The 23,223-nt window shown below is 38.8% G+C and overlaps 1 protein-coding gene across 4 annotated transcripts in view; it reads left to right on the forward strand.

Annotated features, from left to right (window-relative positions):
* GNAS (GNAS complex locus) overlaps window positions 1-23,223 on the forward strand; it is an 85,858-nt gene that overhangs the window by 6,391 nt on the left and 56,244 nt on the right. The gene's annotated exons all lie outside the window — the stretch shown is intronic.

The following is a 23,223-nucleotide window of genomic DNA, read 5'->3' on the forward strand; positions in this document are numbered from 1 at the left end:
TTAGAAGATTTGCATGAGCTGACTTTGATGTAGCAGCTCTGAACATTAGGTGCTAAGTAAAAAGTTCTTCAATTAAAGTGGAACTGAAGGACCTTTAAAAGTATCAATCCATTTAACTAACACAGTTAAGTTTTATGAGCGTACAGATGCTCTTAAAGAGATGCTGCTTCTGTGTAATGAACGGTGTGTTACATGGGTAGGTAACCTTCAGGAGCCACTGGTTGTCCGCCTCACGCCACATTGTCCTGCAGCCAGTTTTTTGTGCTTGTCCTTTTGTGGGTACTATATATTGGGACACTCAGGGGCATAAAAATCAAATTAAAAAGTGGTGTATGTAAAATGTGCAAGGAGGAAGTTATAATGCATCTAGGTTTAGTTTTTTGTTGCCGAAAATAATCAGTAGATCATAATATACACTTTACGGGAGGAGAAGGTGGTTTTGCAGTGTTCCGCAGTTCTTGCAAGTTACACATTAGTCCTCAAGTAACTTGTATTTTCTTCAAAGTAGCTAACTGCTCCCTACGTTGTCCTGCTTTCCCTGCCATCCTTTTTGCATGATTCATTCCCCTTCTGTCCTACTTACCTTGTGGAAAAATTACATGGGATCCAACTAATGATAGATAGAATGGAGGTTTTTTTTTGGAAGGGTAGGAAAAGTAAAGCGGTACTTGTTTTAATGTTCATATCAGATTTTCTAGGACATAAACATGTTTGCATGCAACACCACAGTTGATGTGATGTATAACAGCAAAGAGGCTGTGAAAACTCTAATATGCTGCAGATGAAGAGATGTTTTTTAATGTTATTTGTGTCCATGGGCAAAACTGTAGTTTTGAATTATTTCTGTTGGTGCAGCTTATTCTTGTGACTTGAGAGAAGTCGAGCTTAAAGTTCCATCTAAAACTTGTTTGCCTTTGATTCAGTTGCCCTGTGATAATGGATATTTGAAGCAGAAAGAGGATACCTGTTAGGAGATATGTCGAATGTGCTACAAACAAGGGAATAAAAAGTTTTTATTTAGTGTTAGTCAGGTAGTCTCTGTGATTTCTGATGACTGAACAGGATATCCAGTGCTAAATGCTCCAGCTTCTTTCAGTGAGTGTGAGCATTTTTTATTGGTATTGGTTTTAGGGTTCTGCCCCTAAGTAGATCAAGGAACAGTTATCATGTGCATCTAGGTGAATTGTGGTAGCTTTTAACAAGGTGAAAACTATGTAGTTCTACAGAATTAGAAGAATTTCCTCTGGGACTCCAATCCTTGATCGCTTTAGCTAATTAATTATGTGAGGAACTGTATGGAGTCAAGTGTTCCAGGTAATTAATGTGCCTAATAGTTAATGGTAAGGTGAATTTGAAGGTGGTTAAAGTTCTAGCCAAATTAACTACAGTAAAGACTGTTTAAAATTTTTCTATGTTCCTTTTATAATCTGTAGTTGAGTTAGAGATGGAAATATATATAGATTTTTTTTTGTTGTTGTTCCTGTTGTGAAGGTGGCGCATGGGAAGTAGCAGCGCTGTGGCATTGGTAAGCGGAGTAGAATATTGGAGAAGCACAGCATGGTCTACAGCACGGGTTTTTCTGGGCTCAGTTTTGGAAGGGCTCAGTTTTGGGCTCAGTTTTGGAAGGGTTAAGCCTGCTCCCAACTCTTGCAGGATGGCTCCAGGTGGCTGTCCTGTCAACTGAAGTCTTCCTGCAGTGATTCGGAGAGTGGCTTCCCCATAGGATTCTTCCAGTGTTCCTCATCTGTAACATCTTCTGAGCATAATAAAGACTCGATATCAACCAAATCTTCTACTCCTTGCGTTACTCCAAACAACAGAGCCCTTTGTGCTGTAGAAAGGGTTTATTTTGCAGCCTGCTACTTCCCTTCCCTCCCTCAACACTTCAACTGGCTTTTCACGTGGCTGTTCCAGAGGAGTAGGTCTCTGCTGTTGCATACTGCATTTTGTGAGCATCCACTAACAAAGTGGAACTAAAACCTTCTGGTTTTGACTGCAGAAGTTCAGATGCTGATTTTTCTGGACCAGAAAGGATTTAAAAAATGAGAAAAGGAAGACGGGAGGAATAAGGAATATAGCTGGAAGGGTTAATGTAAGTGTATGGTTCAGGTTAAAGAGGAAAAAAAAATAACTCTTCTGTATTATCTTGAGGCTGGGGTTCTTTCCTTCTAAGATGATGGCCTTTCACTGGCTTTTTTAAAGCCATTTTTCCCCTCTGTGATCACTGGGTTTGCTGACAGACTCTAAGGAGAGGGTCATTGTCATGTACCATTTTAGAAGGGGGAATATGGGCAAGGGCGATGGACAATTTTGAAGTGTCATGGGAAAAACTGGGAGAAGAAGAAATATTTATATAGAAGAGTTAAAATGTGATTTATGAAATCTACAACAAAGATTGACAAATACAGGGAATGCCTCTTTGTGATTAGTAGGTTTGGATTGTATTTATGGTTTAGGAAATCTTGAAGTTGTTGGGAATTCCAGATAATGTTGCTCAGCCTCAGTTTCCCAAATGATGTTCATTAATCGTGACGGTATTTCTTAAACTAGTGTGTTGAAGTGTTGAACATAACAATGTCTTCATTTTTTGAATGGCCTGGGACACAAGGTGTTGCTCATAGCAGAGTGTGCATCTTAGCTGGAGTTACTGGTTGGTGGGAGGTGTTGAATTCTCCGAGCAAAGCAGGATTTAAACTGCCAGTTCTGTGTTGTTGCACATTGAGAGCTCTCTGTCCCCTGGATTACTGTGCCTGGCCTTGCAACGTGACATTTGTGCTTTCATTTAAATACTTCAATTTTTGATGTAAAAAAAAAAACCAAAACCAACAAAAAACCCAGTAGTAAACTTGTCCCCTAAGCTATATTTGCATATGTTGCAGACATGATTTGGCGTGTAAAGGGGCTGGCCAAAAATATGGCAGTATTTTTATTTGTTTTGAGGTTTAAATTTCACAAAAACTTTTTAAGTATGCACAGGCAGCTATCAACATAGTAGAAAGCTTTATAGATAGAGTTGTAGAGAGCTTGGAGGGCCCTGACTACGAATAGCGGAATAAGCATACGTGATGTAATCTGAGAAGCAAAAGAGAGAGACAGAAGAGAACCAAAGACTTTACTATGTGGAAAACATTGTGAATGGGTCTTGCAGGATTTTGGCTTTTGATCATAGATGTGGGATTTTACCCATTTTGGTATTAAGAATATACCTTCACATTATTGCAATCCCAGAAGATTCTCCTTCATTACTTAGCCAGGTTTTACCTGTTGATAGTCACTCCAGCTGCGGAAATTTTTTCAATTTCATTATGTTAAAATGTAGTGTGTTGATCCCATAGGATACAATTTATTATTAATAAATGCTGTGGCTTTCTCAGGTCCTTCTAGCAATCTAGATCTGAGTGTTATTTCTTGTTGCTGGGCTTCCTATGTTGTTACGATCTCTTTGGGATGGGTTCAGGAAGAGCGAAGATGTGCCCCATCATTTCTCTTTCCCTCGGCCAGGGGAGCAGGTTTGGGGCATTCTGAGGGATTTTGAAGGTTTTTTTTAATGAAAAACATTACTCTTGTTCCAGTTTTGTAACCATCCTTCCCAAGTGTCTCCTAGATCAAGGCAGGCATAGCTAATGCTTTGAAGTATAATCCAGCAGGCAAATTTATCTCTATTTTTAGATATATCATGCGTTTGTATATTAGGGTGGCCCAAGTCCCATCTCTGATGAAGAGATGAGATACAGAAATTGTTCAGCTTAATCTTGGTCATTCAAAGCTCTCAAGTTGAAATGAAGGAAATTCCACTGATGAGGGTTTTCTTTTTTTAAAATGTGACTTGGATCCCAGGGTTGAAAATAATGTGCCCTCTATTTTACTTTGGCAATTGAATCTGGAGTTCCTAGTAAGCATGAGAAGACGTAGAATACAGTGCAAGTATAGCTGCACCAGCTTTTAATAATTATTTCTACAACTGTTCTCTAATGTAAACATGCAGTTAATTAGAATTACGTGTCTACAGCTGAGCTTGCTTACTTAGAAACAGCAATACATTGAGGTATGGTTTTGACTGCTAAGGGGCAAAATGAGTAGTAGCGAAATGTCTTGGTGAGATGTTCTAAGGTGTTTGCTATTACAAAAACACAAGACAGCTTGTGACCACCTCTGTTGCTGACTGTATTCTCCAAAGGACTATTTAATGTCATTGTGTTCACTTGTCTTTTCACTTAAGGGACCAGAAAATAATCATCTGTCCCAGCTGCACCCTTGTAGCCTCCCAGGAGCTGGGGGGAGCGAGCGCAGCAGGCAGAGCCGTGCGGGGTTTCCTCCCGAGCTTCAGTGCCGTCCCCATAGACGGGACATTGAGCCTTGAAAGGCAGCTGGGGGATTTAGATTGCCTCCTGCCTTCTTAATCATTGTGAATTAAATACTCTTCTTTTCTGTAGTTCTATGTGCATAAATACATTTTTGTTTCCTTCAAGTTAAGACATTTTTATTCTGTTTTGCCAGTAATCTATATAAATACAAATGTTCATATTAATTAGAACATGTTGCAAGGAAATGGGTGTCAGTGAGGTAGGCTGTTTCTTTAGGTTTGTAATAAGAAAGGATGCCTTGCTCATTACTTGCTTGATTTTTTTTCCTAATAAATAAAAATGTGTAATGGGACACTTAGCACAGTAAGTTCAGAAAACTACGTGCAGTACCTGTTTTAACCTTGATAATTTAAATAATTTAAAAATAAATATGCTAGCTAAATTGGATTTAACGGTTGCCATGCCTGACGGACGGGATGCCATCCAGAGGAGCTGGGCAAGCTCAACAGGTGAGCCCATGGAACCTCGTGAGGTTCAGCAAGGCCAAGGGCAAAGTCCTGACAACCTGAGCTGGTGAAGATGTCCCTGCTCACTCGGCGAGCTTTGAAGGGTCCTTCCAACCAACTATCTTATGATTACTGACGAAAATTTAAACCGATTGATTTAATAAATTTTAATTTCATTGCGTAACAGTGATTGGCATGGCTTCACATATTTTGTGTTGATTCTAACAGTTTAAGAGCATTTACGATAAAGATGAAAACTCGCAGTTGTAATAATTTTTTTTTTAAAATAAGCAAAAGATAAAAGGACGCAGCCATTAGCTGAAAAGATTTAATAAAATAGATTTTTTATTTATTCTGAAATAAGAATATAATCATAGCACTGCATTAATAATGAAAAAAACCCTATAAGCACACTGCAAAGCTGAAGTTTTGGGGTCTTTTTTCCTTAAAACGAGTGAGAAACTGAAAGGAGGAAGGCTCTGTGAAGTACTCGGGGTTCTCAGGAGAGCTAATAGTGCTCTGACCCAACCACCATCTAAGCTCCAAGTCCATATGCAGGTCAGGAAGAGCAGCTCCAGTTCTCCTGCCCTGTCCTACGCTTTCTAAACTTCTAAATGTTCACCAGTACAGTTGCAGAGGTCAGTGTCAGGAGGAAGTTTAAGTTAAATGTTTCTGGTAGTTTGTCTCAGTGTATCTTACAGCAAGCCTATTATACAGCTCTCTGGAAGATTTGCCTTATGGGTGGGGTTGTTTAGAGTTTTTTGTTGTTAAATTTCTATAGAGTAGGGAGTTAGGGAATTGTCAGTACTGGGTTTTGAAGCGTACTAAAATAGGTGCCTGGAAATTAGATGGAACCTTTTACTTTTGGTATGTAAAAATGATTAATGTTGTTTCAAAATAGTTACTCATAGGAACACATTCTGCTTGTGCTGAACATTGTAGATAAAAATACATTCTGTAACTTACACATAACACACTTAAAAATTGCGAATGTGACTATTTTGCCTTTTAGTTTTTGAATTGAAAACGGGAGGGAAGTGTCTCACTGGACTCTGATTTCAGCAAACCACTGGGAATTCAGGATGCTCCGAACTGCCTCTGTGTTTTGCCTTCACTTAATTGGGCAGTCGTCATTTTATGTAATTGCATCTTATGCAATCATATGTTTACTTTCCTTATGTTTATCACCAAAGAACTTCATAGCATTTTGCTACTTCAGTATCTTTTTCACACCACTGGAAAATAAGGGGCTAGAAAAAAGTAAAAAAGGTGGAGTTTAGTAAATAATTTCTGCTTGTTTTGCACAATCTCAGGGAGTCGGAAAAAACCACTTTGAAATAGTGTAGGCAACATACTGTCCGGCTTTTTTCCTCACAATTTGGAAAGTTTTAAGAAGAGTTGTCTGAAAGAGGGAGGGAGGGAGAAGGAAAGGAAAAGTAGACAGAATTTATAGTCTTAGTTAATATGTACACATTATTAAAAAACAAAACCAAAATGCCTACTAGATATATCTCTGTTACACAGAAATGGAAAGTTAACCCAGTTCGTTCCAAGAATAAAACTTGTCAGATTTTTAAAATGTACTCTCTCTGGGTTTGACTGAAATCAGCTGAGAACTCTGGTTAATTAAAATGAGTAGATTCCATTCTGATAATTTTGGAAAATGTAAATACCATAGAACAATATGAAAACTTTATAGTATTGTTTGGGAATAGATCTGTTACTGAATTCAGAGAGTAAAATGACACATAATCATGTGGACAAAACAAACATATTCTACAGATATTTATTCCTTAAAAAAATAAAATCCAACCTGTGCAATGCTTCAAATACAAAGGAAGTTTAGCATCTATGAGAAGGGCACATACCAAGATCATCTGTTAGAATATGGATATTTTCAAAACGAGGATAAATAGTGGACAAGAATCCCAAAGGAACTATGTGAGAAACTGTGGCAGCACACAAGTATTTATTTATTTATAATTCTTAGAAAAATGGGAACAATTCCATTCCTTAAAGTAAGAGATTGGCCAAATGTCAGGCATTTTTTATTATTATTACTTCTTTTAGGGTGATCTGAATAACATGTTGAAAAGTTTTACTTCATAAATTTGTATTCATATAGCTGAACGTGAGACAGTCTCATGGGAGTCAGAGTGTAGATTGTAGCTGTAAAATTGGAAAAGGACTTGGAAGTCAATTAGTTAATTACCTTAGTATGCTATTTTGGTGGCAAAAAGACAAATGAAGGCTTGTATGTCTAAAAAAAAAGGGGGGAAAGCAGAACACCAATCATAAAGTGGACTTCCAACACTGGTAAGAGTGTTATTAAAACAGTATATCCTGTGTTGGTGTCTTCATGAGGGATGTGGAATTACTGAGAAGAATTTAAAAGAGACGCCACAGGAGTTGCACAAGATTCAGAAGCAGTGTCCAAATGTGATTTCATTGCCGTGTAAGGGGACCCAAAAATGAAGGCAGGCGTGAGACTCGCTTCCTTAGCGTTAGAGATCCTTTAATTAAATAATGTGTTGCGGATGAGGACACCTCGTTTGAGCTCTCTCAGGGAAGGCCAGGTTTATTTTTAAAGTGTATTTCAGCGCAGCTTTCCTGATGGCAGTGTGCGTACTCGTCGTGACTGCCCTGGCCTTGGGGAGCACGACACCTGCTCCGTGTGCTCTGAATTACCCAATTCCTTTGCAACTATGGGTTTTTATTTTTGCCTTTATTACCCTGGCCGTCATTATGTTATATGCAATTCTGTGTTGGTATTTGGAGCCTTGAAACCTTAGAGTCCTGTGTTTGCCTGCAGGCACCAGAGAGGTGGGGAGTGTGGGGGTTGACTTTTGGTTCTGTTTTTTTTCCCATCAGATACTTTGCTACTTGGGTTTTGTCATTGTTTTCACTTCCTTCTGAAGCATCAAAGATTGGGCAGAGTCTGAGTTGATGTTAGAAGATCCTCTTTTATGCCAGACTGGTTGATTCTTATTCACATGATCTAGATAAAGTTAGTTGAAGATGCTGAGATAAGAGACTCTTTCACTACGAACTGTTAGGCGTGTTTCCCTGTTCTGCTGCATAAGGGTTTTCTGACCTGCTTGAATTATTAGGGCAGACTTGTAATCAGGTTTCTGCTGCTGGAGGAGTTGTGGGTGCTTGGTCTCATTTCAAATTGTGGCCTTCAGGAAAAAGGGTCTCATTTGAAATTTCAACTTGATATTAAAGTGTGTGGAGAAGCACAGTGGCTGTTGGTGCACTGAAAGGCAGAGCGAAGTGTTCAGCTACCCTCTCTGGCCTAAAATTCTTCAAAATACTAAGTGTCTGTGTTACCTTATTGTTCCTTGCTACATCGAAGCACGAACCCAGGTAAAAGCCCTAATTCTGAAGTCTCTTCCATACACACAGACACTTATGTGCCTGAGGAGGTGGCTTAATGGATTTAGTGGGACTCTGTGATTATGGATGTCTGTATTTTGAAAGAAATAGGAAAATTTCACCTTAGTATGGAGAATTTGAATTGGTATGGTTTGAGTGCATTAGTATCTCTTAATGAAACCAAATATAGTTCTCTTCAATTCCATTCATTCTGGACCTTATCTGTCTTTCTGATACGTCTCTCTAGTTGCCAAGCAACCTCAACAGTAGTTCTGCACATCCAGCAGCATTTAAAAAAAAATGATGTGTGTAGTTGTTGCTGAAAATAATGTGCCTTCTGATGACATGAATGAAAAGAGTTATGAGAGAAGAAAATGGGGAGTGGTGAGTTTGGAGCTGATGTTCTGAAAAAGCTAATAATATTTAGCACATGGGTATTGCTTTTTATTTTCTAAACACTAGTCAAGCAATTGTGAGATTATTAAATAAAGACTATTTTTTTTCTTTTCAGTGTGTGAAGCACAATTATGCTTCATAGAGCAGAGGGCAGGATTTAGTCCCAGGAGGGCAGGAGTTAGTTTGGAATATGTATTTCTTTCTCTGACCCCTACTGACTTCCAGTGTTTCTAGGTGGACTGCAGACTAACTGGAAGGTTTTGGAAGGTTTCTGTTTGTGTGTTTGCTGACACATAGCCCTCACTATCTATTCATTTCATGCTTCTGCATCTGCAGTGTGTTGAGTTTCATTAAAATATTTATCACCTGGAAGGCCTTCCAAACTAGAAGTATGAATGTGTGTAGGTCATTTATTGCTTGATAATGCTGTAATGCTTCTAAAACAATAAATAGAGCTTATTTTTTATGCTTTCTCCTATGTGAAATATGATCTGAGCAGCAAACAAACTACCATAGCAAAGGATATCGTAAATAAAATGAAGTCTCATTTGGGAGAATTATTCTGGTTTTAGACTTTTAAAGTTTCTGTGATAGCTTCATTTCACTTCAAAAAGAAAACTGTGTATTACACGTAGATTGACTAAAGCAACATTATTGAGGACACAAGTAAATTAGAAAGTATCTGAATTAAGATTGCCTTAATTGGAGTTAATTTTAATTTAGGGCACTGTTGCCAGTGACTGCCTGTATGAAAAGCTGATTTTAAATTCTGTCACTAACTGCTAAAATGCAGTAAGTAATTCTAATGCATTTTTTTAAAGCAGGTTCTGACACAGTGAACACTCACAGTCACAATCTGTCTGGAATTACCGAGTTGTGTGCCTTGAAACTATCAGTGAATTAATCTGTCCCACTAGTTTGGGGTTGCAGTACTGTTGGTCCCACTCACAAGTAATGTTTTCTTAGCCACTCATTTTTTTTGGAAGATGGTGGCCTTAGAAACATGCTTATTTGACATCTGGGTGAGGGTAGTAAAAAAGGAATGTACTGCGACAGTGTCAGAAATTGAGACATGTCAAGTCCCTGGTTCTGTTTATGCACAAGCTAAGATGTGTTCTGAATTACACTTTGGGTGTTGGTGGAAGACACACACGTGTGTCAAACGTGCTTCAGATGTGAGGTTTTTATACACAGGGTGTTCTGTGTTTACACACCAGATGTGCACATAGGTGTTTTGTCAAGGGACTTCCATTTTGCCATTTTTCAGGATGAAATGAATGAGAAGAAACAGTATGATATTGAAGGCGTTTTCTGTGTGATGCAGGTAAACACAAAAAATGAACAGTTGGTGCGCACGTTCACAGCTTATCGTTGCAAGGCGACTTCTGCTGTCCTGCTTCTGCAGGAGTGTGAGGGGTTTTCAAGGTAGTGTGATGCTTGAAACTGTTATTAAGAGAACGTACACATTTTGAATTACAGTCTATGTGTTCATTGTCCGCATCGCAGGCCCAAAGGAGTGCGTACCTGAGAAGAGTTGGTTTTAGCTGTATGTGTGAGCACGGTAGTACGTTATTCACCAAATCAGTTGCAGTGAGTTTGAGTCAGCTGGTGGTGTTGCTTTTAATGTGAGGACTGAAAACAACACTAGATAATTCTAGGTTTAAGGATAAATTGAACTAATGAAGGCATACAAAAGAACTGCGCTTGGAAATGGTTAAAACGTGATGAAAAAACAGCCTAGTGTTATATAGTATTTTTACCACGTTAAACATCTGAGGTTTATTTGTGTTGGACTAAAATTTCTTTTGACATACTGCAACTAATAGAGATAATTTAGAGAGAGAAAAGTAGTCTGTGTGTGTGATGTGTATACAAAAGCTGTTTGTGGTGGTGGTATTTTTATCCTCACCTTCTAAGAGAAAAAGACCAGTCCTAGTTCATGCGTTTTTGTAATGCATAAAATACATGGATTTTGGCAGCTCTCTTTTGCCTCTGGGCTTCTAAGTAGGTTTGTCCATGCAAGATGTGTGTAATTACTGTACACATGTGATGTGTTAGCTGGTGCACCAGCATTGCCATGTAAACTTAGTTGCCCTTTTGTATATGTATTTATCCTCTGTATACGAAGTTTTAAAAAGGTAAATATTATAAACTGGTTGCTCAAGAGCAGCGTGCTATAAAAAAAGTAATAAGCACATCAGTAAAAGTGTTGGATGTAATAATAAAACGGCACTATAATCCTTCTACTGATTTATTTAACTATTGTTATCTATGACAATTAACGGGTACATGTTGTACATTAACCCTTTGTATAGTAGTTGTGTGTGGAACGGTGCTCAATGTGACTGCATTGCCTTAAGCGTTCGGTTTGCAAGCGAATGTGTCATCTAATTTTATAGTATTCACAGTTTGCTTGTTGCTTTTCTCTTTTTGTCTAGCTTTTTTTTCAACAAAAAAGGACACCCCGTTACTTAGTGGAGAACATCTCTGTCACAAAAATAAACGTCCTTTTTGCAAAATGAAAGTAAATAGATGATATGTTGCAGATTTTTCTTCAGTGCTTTTAAAAATAGTAATACCACGAAAGGTGGTAAGCACATTGAAATCTCTACTTCTTGGATCAGATTTTTTAAGCAGCTTCATTTGGAAGTGTTATAAAAGTGGTTACGATGGGATTATATGCCGCTGGACTTGTGAATTCTCTATTAACTCTATAGAGGAAATCTAACGCATTAAGATTTGGTAGGAGGCGACTCGCTGTGTACGCGGGCGCTGCCGGAGCAGTTGTCGTAGAATTGTGGCGTGGGACTCCTGCGCAGTGCGGGGTGTTGGGGGTGGGTTTGATTCCTAGAGCAATTTGCATGTGCTCAGTGTTCACTGGAATCCAAGTTGTGTAAGCTCGAGATTGCGGCTGTAAATGTTTTGGAAAGTTGTGCAGCACCTGTATGATGTTGAGTGAGTGAAATGATTAAGGTTACTTCTCATTAAATACAAGGAGTCCCTCTTAGTGTAAGGTTAAAATTTTCTAAATTCATTTGCCCAGAAGATGTTTGTTTGTATTTAAAAATGTCCTACTACGTGTTCAAACTGTTGAGGAGTTGGAATTTGAGACTACAGCATTTTTAATTCAGTTGTCTGCCGTCTTGGCACGGGGGTGGAGCGCATACATGCTATTGCAGCCAGCGTCTTAATTCCGAGAAGGTCTTTAAAATGGCAAGCGATTACGTTTGAAGTTTGGATCTCATGATGTCAATACAGATATGTAGTAAAATATTCCAGGGTGTGGTGATACTTAATCATTAATGATTGAGACTTGGGGCATTTCCTGAATATTAATGCTGAATATGGATGTTGATTGCCCAAGGTGAAATTAGTACCCAGTTACTTATTCTCCCCCCTCTCCTTTGTTTATCGATTCCTAATGGAGAAATGATAAATACGTAGCTAGGTCAGACAAATATTTGAAGTGTTCTCCGAGGCACGGTGCTCGAGACAGGATGTTTTCACTACCTTCATACCTTGCAGATTTGCATAATTATCATGTAGCGTGAAAATGGTTATTTTAATTTTTTTTCTGTGTAGTGACTTGATTTGTAGTTACAGAAATCAGACTGTAAATAGTCCACTGGGATTTTTCCACCAGAGTCACTTGGTAAAATTCAGCACTGTCATAGGCTTCTGGTTTCGAATGATGAAGCTGGTAGAGAATTTGCTCTAATTGTGTAACTGCCATTAAGGGTCAACTGATATGATGCCACACCTTGGATGTACTTTAATACTTAATCTCCTCCTTAGGAAAGGCTGAGGATTGGCTAACTAATGTCAGTACAGTGCTTTATAAAAACCCCTACTCATAAAAATGTTTATGACTAGGTTTATGTGATTTGCGTTTTTAAAGAAATGTAGCTTTTCTCTGCCAACACCAACTGTTAGTAACCTACCAAAATAACATGACTTACACATTTCATAAGTGTATTTGGAACATGCAGTGTATGCAGTTGGGTGTGTTTTATAGGAGGCCTAAACTCCTCAAAAGTCTTGCTTAATTTGTGCACGAAAGTACGTGAGGAGATGCCAGTGAATATCATTATGCTTTAGGCAGATCTATGTTGTTATCTGATTTCCAGGTAGTGGAAGGCATTTCTGCATATTGTTTGCATGTGTTGAAAATATGTTCTTGTAGCTTGTGGGAATAAACGTCGTTTTTCTTTCTGTTAAACTTTTTGTGGAGATTTTTGTAATTCTGCATGTTAAACATTTTGGAGGAAAGTCTTGTCTTGCTCTATGTTAGAGGTTACTAAAGTGGGTCCATTTTGCCTGTTCTCCAGTAGCTGGGGACAGATCTGGAAAGAGCATGGGGTGCTGGGTACCGGAGCTCTACTGGTGAGCTGGGCTGGATACCGGAGCTCTGCTGGTGAGCTGGGCTCGGTACAAGCAGCATCTGTTAGAAATGGTGCTTATACAGGATTAGGAAAAAAGTGTAAGATTTGTAGAGGTTCCTCTTCAGGTCTCTTCCCAGGCTCTGCCCACTGGCACTTTCAGAACTCCAAGAAACAAAATTCACAAGTTTTGAAGTTAAGTCACGTTCAGTATGTTTTTTCTCTTTCTTTAAAAAGACTAATACTTGAATAATCTAAGAAGTCCTATATTTCCTTTGAAGTTTCTTGTTTTCCTGTTTCCATTTTATTGTCCATGAATAGAATGCAAGTCTTGCAGGTTATTTATGCAGCCTGGTTGATACCTCCGCGTGAGCTGGGACACCCCCGAGGTCAGGCAGGTGCAGAGTGCCGAGGTATCTCCAGCTTCCCAGGGCTCTTGCAATGTTTTTGTTGCAGCCAAGGTAGCAGCTGTTTGGATCAATAATTGTGCCCAAGAAATACTGTTAAAGTAATTTGCAGGGTTATAACTTATAGCAGTATACACATGCTCTTGAGATTATTTTCTTCAGCTGTGTATGTTTCTCATTTAAATGAGATTATTAGTATTTAAAGGACCATATGTTGTGAAAGTAATTGAACAAATATAGCAGAGTGCTATAGATTCTAACTGGTGTGCTAGGTATCAGAAAATTATTTCTCATGTAACTCTTTTGGCCTAATATTCTAATTTATTATATACTATCTGTATGAACTGTATCTTTTACTTTTCTGTTACCGTTTAGAAATGTCAGGTCAGGGCCAGGACATGATAATTGTGCCTTTGTCATAGTTTGACTTAAATTACAGCAGTATAACTTCCCTTTTATCAGGGGAAATGATAAAAATGTGCTTATTCAGGTATAATTAATATCCAATTTTAAGCTCAGTAAAAGGTCATTCTTCTTGCTGGTTGAGTCCAAATACACGTGGATGTTGAGTACAGTAAAGTGAAGGTTTCTGCGCTGCATCTGTGTGACTTCCAGACTTCCCAAGAAAAGTTGTTTGGAATTTTTCCAGTTAATTTGTGTTGCATTGGAGAAGGCGCTAATTTGGATCCACAATGTTTGTCCAAAATATCATTGAACGTTTCCTGGTTCTAAATGATATCTTCCTGGTTAAATGAACCCTCCTGGTACCAAAGGTACGATTCCCTGGAAATCCAGGATCGTGGCATGTTGCTGTGTGTGGGGAAGGTTCTTTGCTTTAAGAAACAGCATTTCCTAAGCAGATTTTAAAAAAACCCACCACTTTTTTTTGGTTTGTTTGTTCCACCTGTAATATTTGGGAGTTTAATATTGGTATTTTAAATGGGGAAAACTTTAATTTTGGTCGAGTTTGTTTTCGACAACCCATTTGTTAATCTGAGTAGCTGTTCAGATCTTGTATTTTATACTTCACATGCTCAGGCTTAGGTTTGCACAAACAGGACCTAACCAGGCAATAAATCAGGTTCTAGATGCTCTGTATCTCCTTTGTGCTCAGTTTGAATATAAATAACTCCGCAAGGAGCAGAGCCTCGGCCTCTGGGTGTTTGTTGGGAAGTAATCTGCATGAGAGGAAGCTCCTGTGGAAAAACTACGCTGCCAACTTAAAAAAAAAGAAACTGCTTAGAAAGTACTATCTTGTAAGATTGAGCTGCTTGGCACAGAAGCAGATTTTGTAACGCACATGAGGCAAGAAGCTGAGAAGGAAGTTTTTTCGGTATCTACCCATCTGCTCCGGGCTAACTGAGGAGAAGTTTAGGAGCCGGTCCTGTGTGCCTAAAAACCATGGTTGTATGCTGCATACACTTAAACTTTTGTAACTAAAAATAGCTTGCTGTGACATAGTTGCGGAATGGTAAATTTGAATTGTGAAAGTACTCTTTTACTGTACAATTTAAATGAATGGGCATAATGGGAAAGGTCATCTTGGGAAAGGGAAACGTATCTTGTGTTTGAAGGTTCATTTCTACAGCTCCTCGTTACTCAAGGAAGATATTTTTCTTGTTAAATGTGTGAGATTTTTTATTGGAATGTTTCACCACTTAACTTGTAATACAGTTTTAAGTAGATTGATTTAGTCCAGAGCAAAATTATTTCAGAAGCAGTGGTACAGAAACTTGCGCTTCTTTCAGTAAGTTGACTCTGACTTTTCTGCAAATAGCCCTAGATGGCTGGAAAAAAAAAAATCGGTATTTTTGATGTGCTTTACTTGACAGTATCTTCTCTAGTCAGACCAGCAAGAAGAAAGGTAGGTGGAACCTGTTGCCTGAAACAATACTCCCTGACGCTGCCTGCAGAATTTCATAATGAGTTTAATGTGATGGTGACTATATTTGTGCTTGGAAGGAAGTGAGGATATTTTTGTTGTTGTTGCCTGGTAATATTTTATGTTTATTTACAAATATTTTTCTTACATCTTCTTCACTTCTCGTAGTGCAAAACGTTTAATGACTGGAAAAGAAACGAAAGTATTTCATATCATGGTAATTATAGAAATCTGTGTAATACTTTGAAGGCAGCTATTGCCTGATACATGTTGAACGCTGGGCTGTACTTCTTGCTAATCTCTTCAGAAAAACCTTTGTGTTGCTGTCAGGAACTATTTATATATCTGATTTTTATTCAGCTTTCAGTGTTGCCTTCCAGTCTAAGTAGAAAATAGAATATAATCTTAAAACCTCCAGGTAGACGACCAGTTTTTGTTTGGCTTTTTTAATTGATTTTATGTTGGGGCCAGTTTCTCATGGGATGAATCGTGTTCCTATCAGCTGAGCAGTTCTCGGCCGGAGCCGCTCAGGTGCTGTCCTCTTCTGATTGCAATTACATACGCAAAGAAGCATTGCAAAAGCATGGATATGAGAAATGGTTTATAAAGGCACGTGCATAAACTCTGCAGAAATAAAACATCCAGACTATCAGAGGTAGATAGTACTAAAAGATCAGAGTTCGGGCTTGTTACCAGCCTTTGAGACCAGTTGGTTTTGGTGTTAAGTTGCTTTTGGAGAATTTTTTTAATGCACAAATTTGATTCTTTGTGCCTTTGTGTCATGCTTACTCTTCCCAGTGCTGGCTTTGAAATTCAACGTGGTTGATCTCTTTTGTGTGGAAACTTCATTGTAATTCAATAATTTCCATGTTCTTGGGCTTTTAAGAGACTAACTTCACTTGCATAAGTGTGTCAAGGTATCTGTGTGTAAATACATTGGAGCTTTACTGAGCGTATGAGGAATGTGTGCTAGTAGCTACAATTTTAATTAAGGTTTGAATGAGTTTAAAGGTTAATTTGGCTGTATGTAGAGACTGCCTTTCTTAAGATCATCGTTTTTTAAAGTGATTTTTCACTCCTGTTACTTTGAGAGGGACTAAACCAAGGAAAACTTTTTCTGAACATGAAACTGATTGTCTAAAACCACTGGCAATTGCACAAGTGAGGTGAAATGGGAACTTTTCCTCCTGTAATTTTACGGTTTCAGGAGACATAGGTGTTGGTTGTAACAATAGAAGATTTTAAGACATCAGAAATCAGATTTGAAAACTTGTACTCTTTTGTATCAGGAGAGTCTGGACTCCTTTGACTTCTTTCTTTGAGACCAGTAATCACAAAAGTTTCCCTTGAGCTGTGTAAGAGACATGAATACTTCAGTTGTCTATTTAATGATATAAACTGTACCTTCTATGTTGAGGGCAGCCCTAACTTGATATGAGTGACCCTTTGCTATAACTGAGCCAGCGTCATTGCACCTCAGAGCTTTATGGTTGGAACACACTGATCTAGAGGGCAAAGTTTTGTTTCCCTGGAGGAAAGGGTCACCCAGGTGAGATTGCGGGAGGTCTTAGAACAGCTCCGGGGTTGCAGTTACTGTCTTCAGAGGCCTGGATGTCACCCAGCAATGTGGGGGGGCCTTGTGTGAGAAGCAGCAAGTGTTGCTTTAGGCTAATGCACTTCTTGCTGCTGAATTTTCTCTTGCAACGATGCTAAGACATGCACCAGATTTTCTCTGCTGGATTCCCTGTTGTGAGACTTTTTTGGTCCCCACAGCAGCGTTGCATTGTCCTTGTCCCCACAGCTGTATTGCACGTCGTAGCTGGTGTGAGCACTTCCCAGCTCTGGAAAGCAACGCAGTCCATGTCTCATGCAATGTTGACTCTTGGCACAGTCTCGTCTCAGTAAAAACGCAGTAGTAACATTAGTGATGTGGGAGATACTATATAAAGAGCAATGCAGTCAGGTTGCTTGGAACTGTATATGCAGGAGTTTGGATTTTGTTATACTAATGCTCTTTTGATGGAAATAAGTCAAACTGAATTTTGCTTGGTTTAATTCTCATTGTCTTGTGATATAGTTGTGTAGAAATGAACAAGAAATGAACAATGACTGTGGCATTAACAAGCCTGCCCTTTAACACCCAATCTCATGTTTGTAATGTGTGAAGCTTTGTGTGAGCTGTAAGAATAAACCTCGGTGTTGAGGGGTAACGGAGTTGGGTGGTTTGTTTCTGGTGAATGTTGGTGGAGTTGCTCTGCTCAGGGTTACCTGCTAACTGACACTTGTGCTAGATATAAGGGGAAATAATTTAACAATGATTGAGGCTTTGAGAAAAATACTTAAACCCACCCTGAATAAAGAAAGAACTGCTTTGAATTCCAGTTTGGAACAGTATCAAACTGTGTTTCTCTTTAAGTCTAGAATAACAGAGCCCTGGTTAATCAATATGTTACTGGAAGCTTTGAGGACACAGTGAGGTTCTTATTTTAAAGACTAGAAAAATGTATTGGCATTGGACATATTAAGCTGAAATAAGATGACCTTAGTTGAGAGTTGTGTGATGCTGAGGAGTTCGCTGAGAGTAAATACCATGTCATTTCTTTGGAGGTGTGGGTGGTGTTTTTTTGTGTTGGTTTGCTTTTTGGTTTCTGGCATATAGGAGTCTAATAGGATGCTTTGACCTTCTGAATGTTTTTTGGAGAAAAGCTTACTTGTGTTATGGTTATTCTGAATTGCCTTTTGGAGCCATAGTCGCTTTGTCTCCATTCCCTTATCTGTAAGGATAAGACACTTGCGCTCTCAGTCAGTGCTGCTGTGGTACGTGTACATAGGTGAAGTAGAAGTGCTAGATACACGGATAATTTCATTTGTTATACAAAAATAATGACAACTCTGTTGTCATAACTGAAAAAGCTTTTATAGTTAGAAATCGTCAGAATTATTATTAAAACTGTTAACAGTAGTAGCCCTACAGAACACATTGATGTACCACACTGTACACACTGCTTTAATAAGCTGAGGATTCTAGCAAAAAATGAGAGATTCTACAGTGACATAGATTCAAAGCATTCTCTTTTTGAATTGCATTCAAGGGAAATTTAAAGTAGTGTACTTCATTTTCTATAAATTCCGTCTAATAGGCAGCAGTATGTAATTCCCTTGCTGAAGATATCTCAAAAAACATAATCCACAAAAAAGGTATTTATTTTCATATTCTCTTTGCTGTGTGATCACCAACAAGTAAAAGAAGAAAGAAAAATAGCAGCAAACCCGAAACCTAAACACATAATTGTTCTCGGTCATACTTGCTGACAAATGAAGGAGTGATCAAGTCAGTTAGGAGCAGTCGTGGCAAAAGCTGGACTGTACCCAATTCATACTGGTAGCAATCAAGGAATACGCTTTAAAATATAGGTCTGAGACAGCATTAGAACGGGGCAGACCTACAAGGAGTGGTCTTGCATGGCCTTTGGTTTCCCTACTCTTGAAAATAAGTTTTTAGTCCCCCTAACTTACACCATGAGGAAAGTAGAACAGCTCACCTAGATACTCTGTTTTTATACCGTATGCTACGCTTATGGTAGGGAAGACAAATAATAATCAGCTTTAATTTTATTCCACTCTAAAGCCAGGCAAAAGTTTGGAATCCTTGCAATGTTTGGCAGAAAAGATTTGTTTCCCCGTTAACCATATGCTTCCATTACGCATTTGCTGTTGACTGGGGACTTGTAGTAAGCAGACAGAAATTGTAACGGTACCTTTGGTATGGGGAGGGAGTTGGTCCTTGGGTACAGGGGTCACTTAATTTACTTTGATTTTTTCTCCATTGCTTGTTTCAAAGCAGATATTGCTTGATAGCACATTAGAAGCTGTTAAAATTCACGGTACCTTTGGGACAATATGGCTATGTACCAAAATTTTTCTAGAGCTTTTCCAGCTTATGAGTACAGGGATAAAACTAGATGTCTCTTGTGTGTTACTATTTAGTGAGGCTGTTTCAACCTCCTGGAAAATGTCTGTAAAGGATTTTTTCGAATTGTTCCATTCTCTTCCTTTTTTAGAAAATTGTTTTCTAAAACTTGGTAACAATTTTTGGAGCCATATTCAGATAAAACAAGATCCAGAATTTTCTGGTGAGTGGTTTAGAGATCAAGTCAGTCCCCTCTGGTCTGCAGAGACTGTCCCAGCTAGAAGTGTGCAGAGCAGGTGTTTTTCTTTTATTAACATCCTTAACATTGACTGCATAAAATATTTTAAATAAATCATATTTTTACTTAAAAACATCTGAATTTGCCACGCATTATATGTGTATGGAAGAGGCAACCGTACAGCTTTGAATATCCAAAATAATTGATGTTACGGAACAGTTAATGAACTTTGACGCCAGTTTAAGTTGAAATGATATTGCATTGGTTTCTATACTGGCAAGCTTACATTTGAAAGGCTGTAGAAGTAATGTTTTCAAATTCCATTTATTACAGTAGCATCTTATTTAAGAAGTGTAAATAGTAGCTAAGTTTTGGGTCTTTTCTGCATAAGACTGCTTAACTGTGATCCTCCCTTTCAAAGCAAGGTGTTATGGGCATAGGTGACATATAGCCGTAGCACAGATGTCAGAGGAAGAAGAAGGGCAAACTAAAGATACAACAGCATCTTGCACATGAGAACTTGCATGGTGTTGTATCTTCACATCTCTGTGTTTACATAAGGAGAGCTGTGTTCAACTCATGGTAAATTTTGCTTCCAAAGCTTTTGTAACTTAATTGTTCAGTGGAAGAATGCCATTTTTTCTTCATATAACATAGGCCATGCAGCATTCTTAAAGGTTCTGCACACTCTGGCCCCCATCCATCACAGTACTTAAACCATGAGTAGCCCTATTAAAGTTGATAGAATTACTCATGTGCTTAAAATTAAACATGTGCTTAAGTGCTTTGATGGATTAGAGCCAAAGTTGTCAGCACCTTGCTTTGTTACGGGCTGTGTTACACCTGCCTCCCGGTGCACCAGCCTGCATTTTAAGGGACGGATTTTCAGATTTGCTCCTTCCAACATCTAATTACTCTGTGTCCTAAAAATGCACTTTGCATGCACAGTCATAGTAAATTCATATGCTGCCTGGAAGTATAAATACACAACTACAACTCCTGAAATCTCACAGTGTTTGACAGATTTCACAAGTTTTTTTTTTTGTTTTCCTGGAGATTTCAGGGGGAATGTTGTGCTAGTTGTTTACATGGAAACATGGCATCTGTAAGGTTTTTCACAAAACTAACTTTCTATTGAAATCTGGATTTTAATGAAGTGTATAATGGAAATCACCATTTCCGTGCGACAGCACGCTGCTAAGAATGACTCTGAACTTGAACTTTCCAAAAGCTAAAATCAGCAGGGATTGTTGTAGTTTCTGCTGACAGTACTGAGTTTGTCAGCGTTTGGGCAATTCTTTAAGGTTTATAACTGAAGTTGTGTGTACCTGACAGCTCTTCATCCTTGGAAACAACGGAGGAAATCTTCCTGATCAGGCGATCCAGTGACACTTCTGTGTGCCCTGATTCCATGTATCTGTAAGAATTTCTGTGATCAAATTGCACTTAAATTAGAATCTTCATGAGCATGAATACTGCAGTAATTTTTCACATGTTATGTTAGCCAACCTTGATTGCACAAAATCTTTTTCCAACAACAGAAGAAAGTAGCTGTTTCAGTTGTCCTCGTGGTGAAATTGGAAAGCTCTGCTATCACATTCAAAGCTCTTTGCATTTTTAATGGCCTTCAGTCATACTAAATGAAGAGATTGGGAAGACAGAGCGGGAATGAAAGTAGGTAGTTCAGACAAAAGTTAGAGTGAATGCTTGTAGAATCATGTTTTGCAGAATTTACCTTGTTTCTGGTAAGACACCACACTGTATACATTCGATCCTTCCCCTTTTTTCTTTTGTGCTATTGTCTCCTTCTGAAATCTGTGTCTTACCTGCTAACCCGCAGAGTTTGGAATTATAAACTTTGGGGTTTGTCATGTTAAAGGCACCTTCCAGATCACCCATCTACAGTGTCACACAGCAGAAGTGTTTCAGGTGATAATGTAGATAATCATTAAAAAAAAAGCAAGAGATCTTTCAGACTGACCATCTTCTCCCTGTCTCATTGCTGCCCCCGCTACCACGTTGTATCCCGCTCGGGCTGATCTGTGTGCGCACGCACTTGGCATCCCGTGTTCCAGCCATTTTTATTTTAGGGCTTCTTTCCATTTAACACTGGCACTTAGCCAGCTGTCTACTTTTTTAGTTTTCAGTAGCAGTGAGGTCATTGTTCATTATAGGAGCTATTCCTCTCATTCTTGCACATGAACCCCTGAAGAGCACTGGGACATGATTGCCCTCTTTGGAAAGCTTCATGGCCAGTCCTGGCCAAAGAACTTTCTAGAATATAGACATTCACAAAATAGCGTCAGAGCAAATGAAACTCAGAGGGTGCTCATCAAATTGGTGCTTCAAAGTTTAGGCAGAAGCGCTTTGAAAGTGCCTGAAAACTAAGGTGAGAACAAGACCCCAATAACGCTGCCATCACCTGCCTGGATGTTAAAGCAAAGTCTCCGTGGTACCAAGGATGAGGCGAGGGGCAGCACAGCAAATACCCAGGTTCTAACAGCGGGTGCTGTTGATCCGTGTGTGCTGCAGTGTCTGGTCAGTGTGTACTCACACATCAGTATTTTTTCCGGACATGGAGAGATCAATACACCTGAACAGGTAACTCCGGAGACTGTAGGAGCTTGGATCTGCTGTGAGGATGGCTGTACAAGCCGACAGTTTCAGTGAGTGGGTAGAATGTCCTGAGAGGTGTTGTGTGCTGCATTTCAGTGCTATTGCTCGCATGGACGTAAATGTTTTAAAAAACATGATGATCAGTGTGCATTACTCCTTTTTTCTGTCTTAGTAATGACCACATTCACAGTGCTAAAATAAATAAAAAATGAAAATGTCTTTGTGCTTCCTGACAGCAGTTTGGAATGGTTATCTCAAAATAGTGAATTGTCCAAGGCAAGATGATTCAGCAAGTCTGACTCGAATCCTCCTGATGCTGAGAGGTGTCCTTCCGTACCAGAAAAGAACCGCTAAGTGTGCTCAGAAGACTCTAGCCTTGTTAATTATTGTATTGAGTATCTAGAGAGAATACTACACTTTTGAAGGCTCCTTTTATTGTAATATGCTTAATTACCTGTATTGAGAGCAAGAAAATGAAACTAGTGTGTTATCCCCCATCTGTGTGCCTGAAGAACCAGAGACCAAGCCTGCAGTTCACAAAGGTGTTTAATTGCACAGTATGAGTTACAGGTTCTTTGTCAACCTCCTACATCACAGAGCTCTTTGTGAGCCCTTATTTTCATTCTTTACCTAAACTATTGCTAGTTAATTAGTTGAGGTAAATGGAATAGCATAAGCAGAATTATGCTGCTTCATATTGGGTCTGTGATGGTCTCTTTGTGCCACTTACAGATATAAAGGGACTGTAAACCAGTTAAACTGGTTTTACACAGGAATTTGCAAAACTGAAGGGGTGGCTTAGAGCCAGAACAGCATCTCTGTGCCGCATCCCCTGTGCCCCAGCTGGTCCTGCCCCGCAGCTCTCCAGGCTTCACATCGCATAGCCAGATTAACAAACCCTTTAACCTTTGCACCTGGGACGTCACCAAATAAACCTAAATGTTGGGTTAAATGAGTTTGTATTTAGGGATGCCTTTTTTTTAGATTTTTGTAGTAATTTTATCGTTCCCTAAGAAAAAAACAAGTCACATCCCTGGCCCCTAACACTCCAGTGAAAATAATGATCAAAAACATCATCTCTACTTTCACATTTCTACATCTTAAATTTATTTTTTGACAGTAAATTTTATTGTGACAATTGTGATATGCTTTTTATCAGCACTTCAGTAATTCGTATTTCTTGCCTTTTAACTTAGAGAATGATTCTGTC

The sequence above is a fragment of the Nesoenas mayeri genome (assembly GCF_963082525.1).
Source record: "Nesoenas mayeri genome assembly, chromosome: 16".
NCBI lineage: Eukaryota > Metazoa > Chordata > Aves > Columbiformes > Columbidae > Nesoenas > Nesoenas mayeri.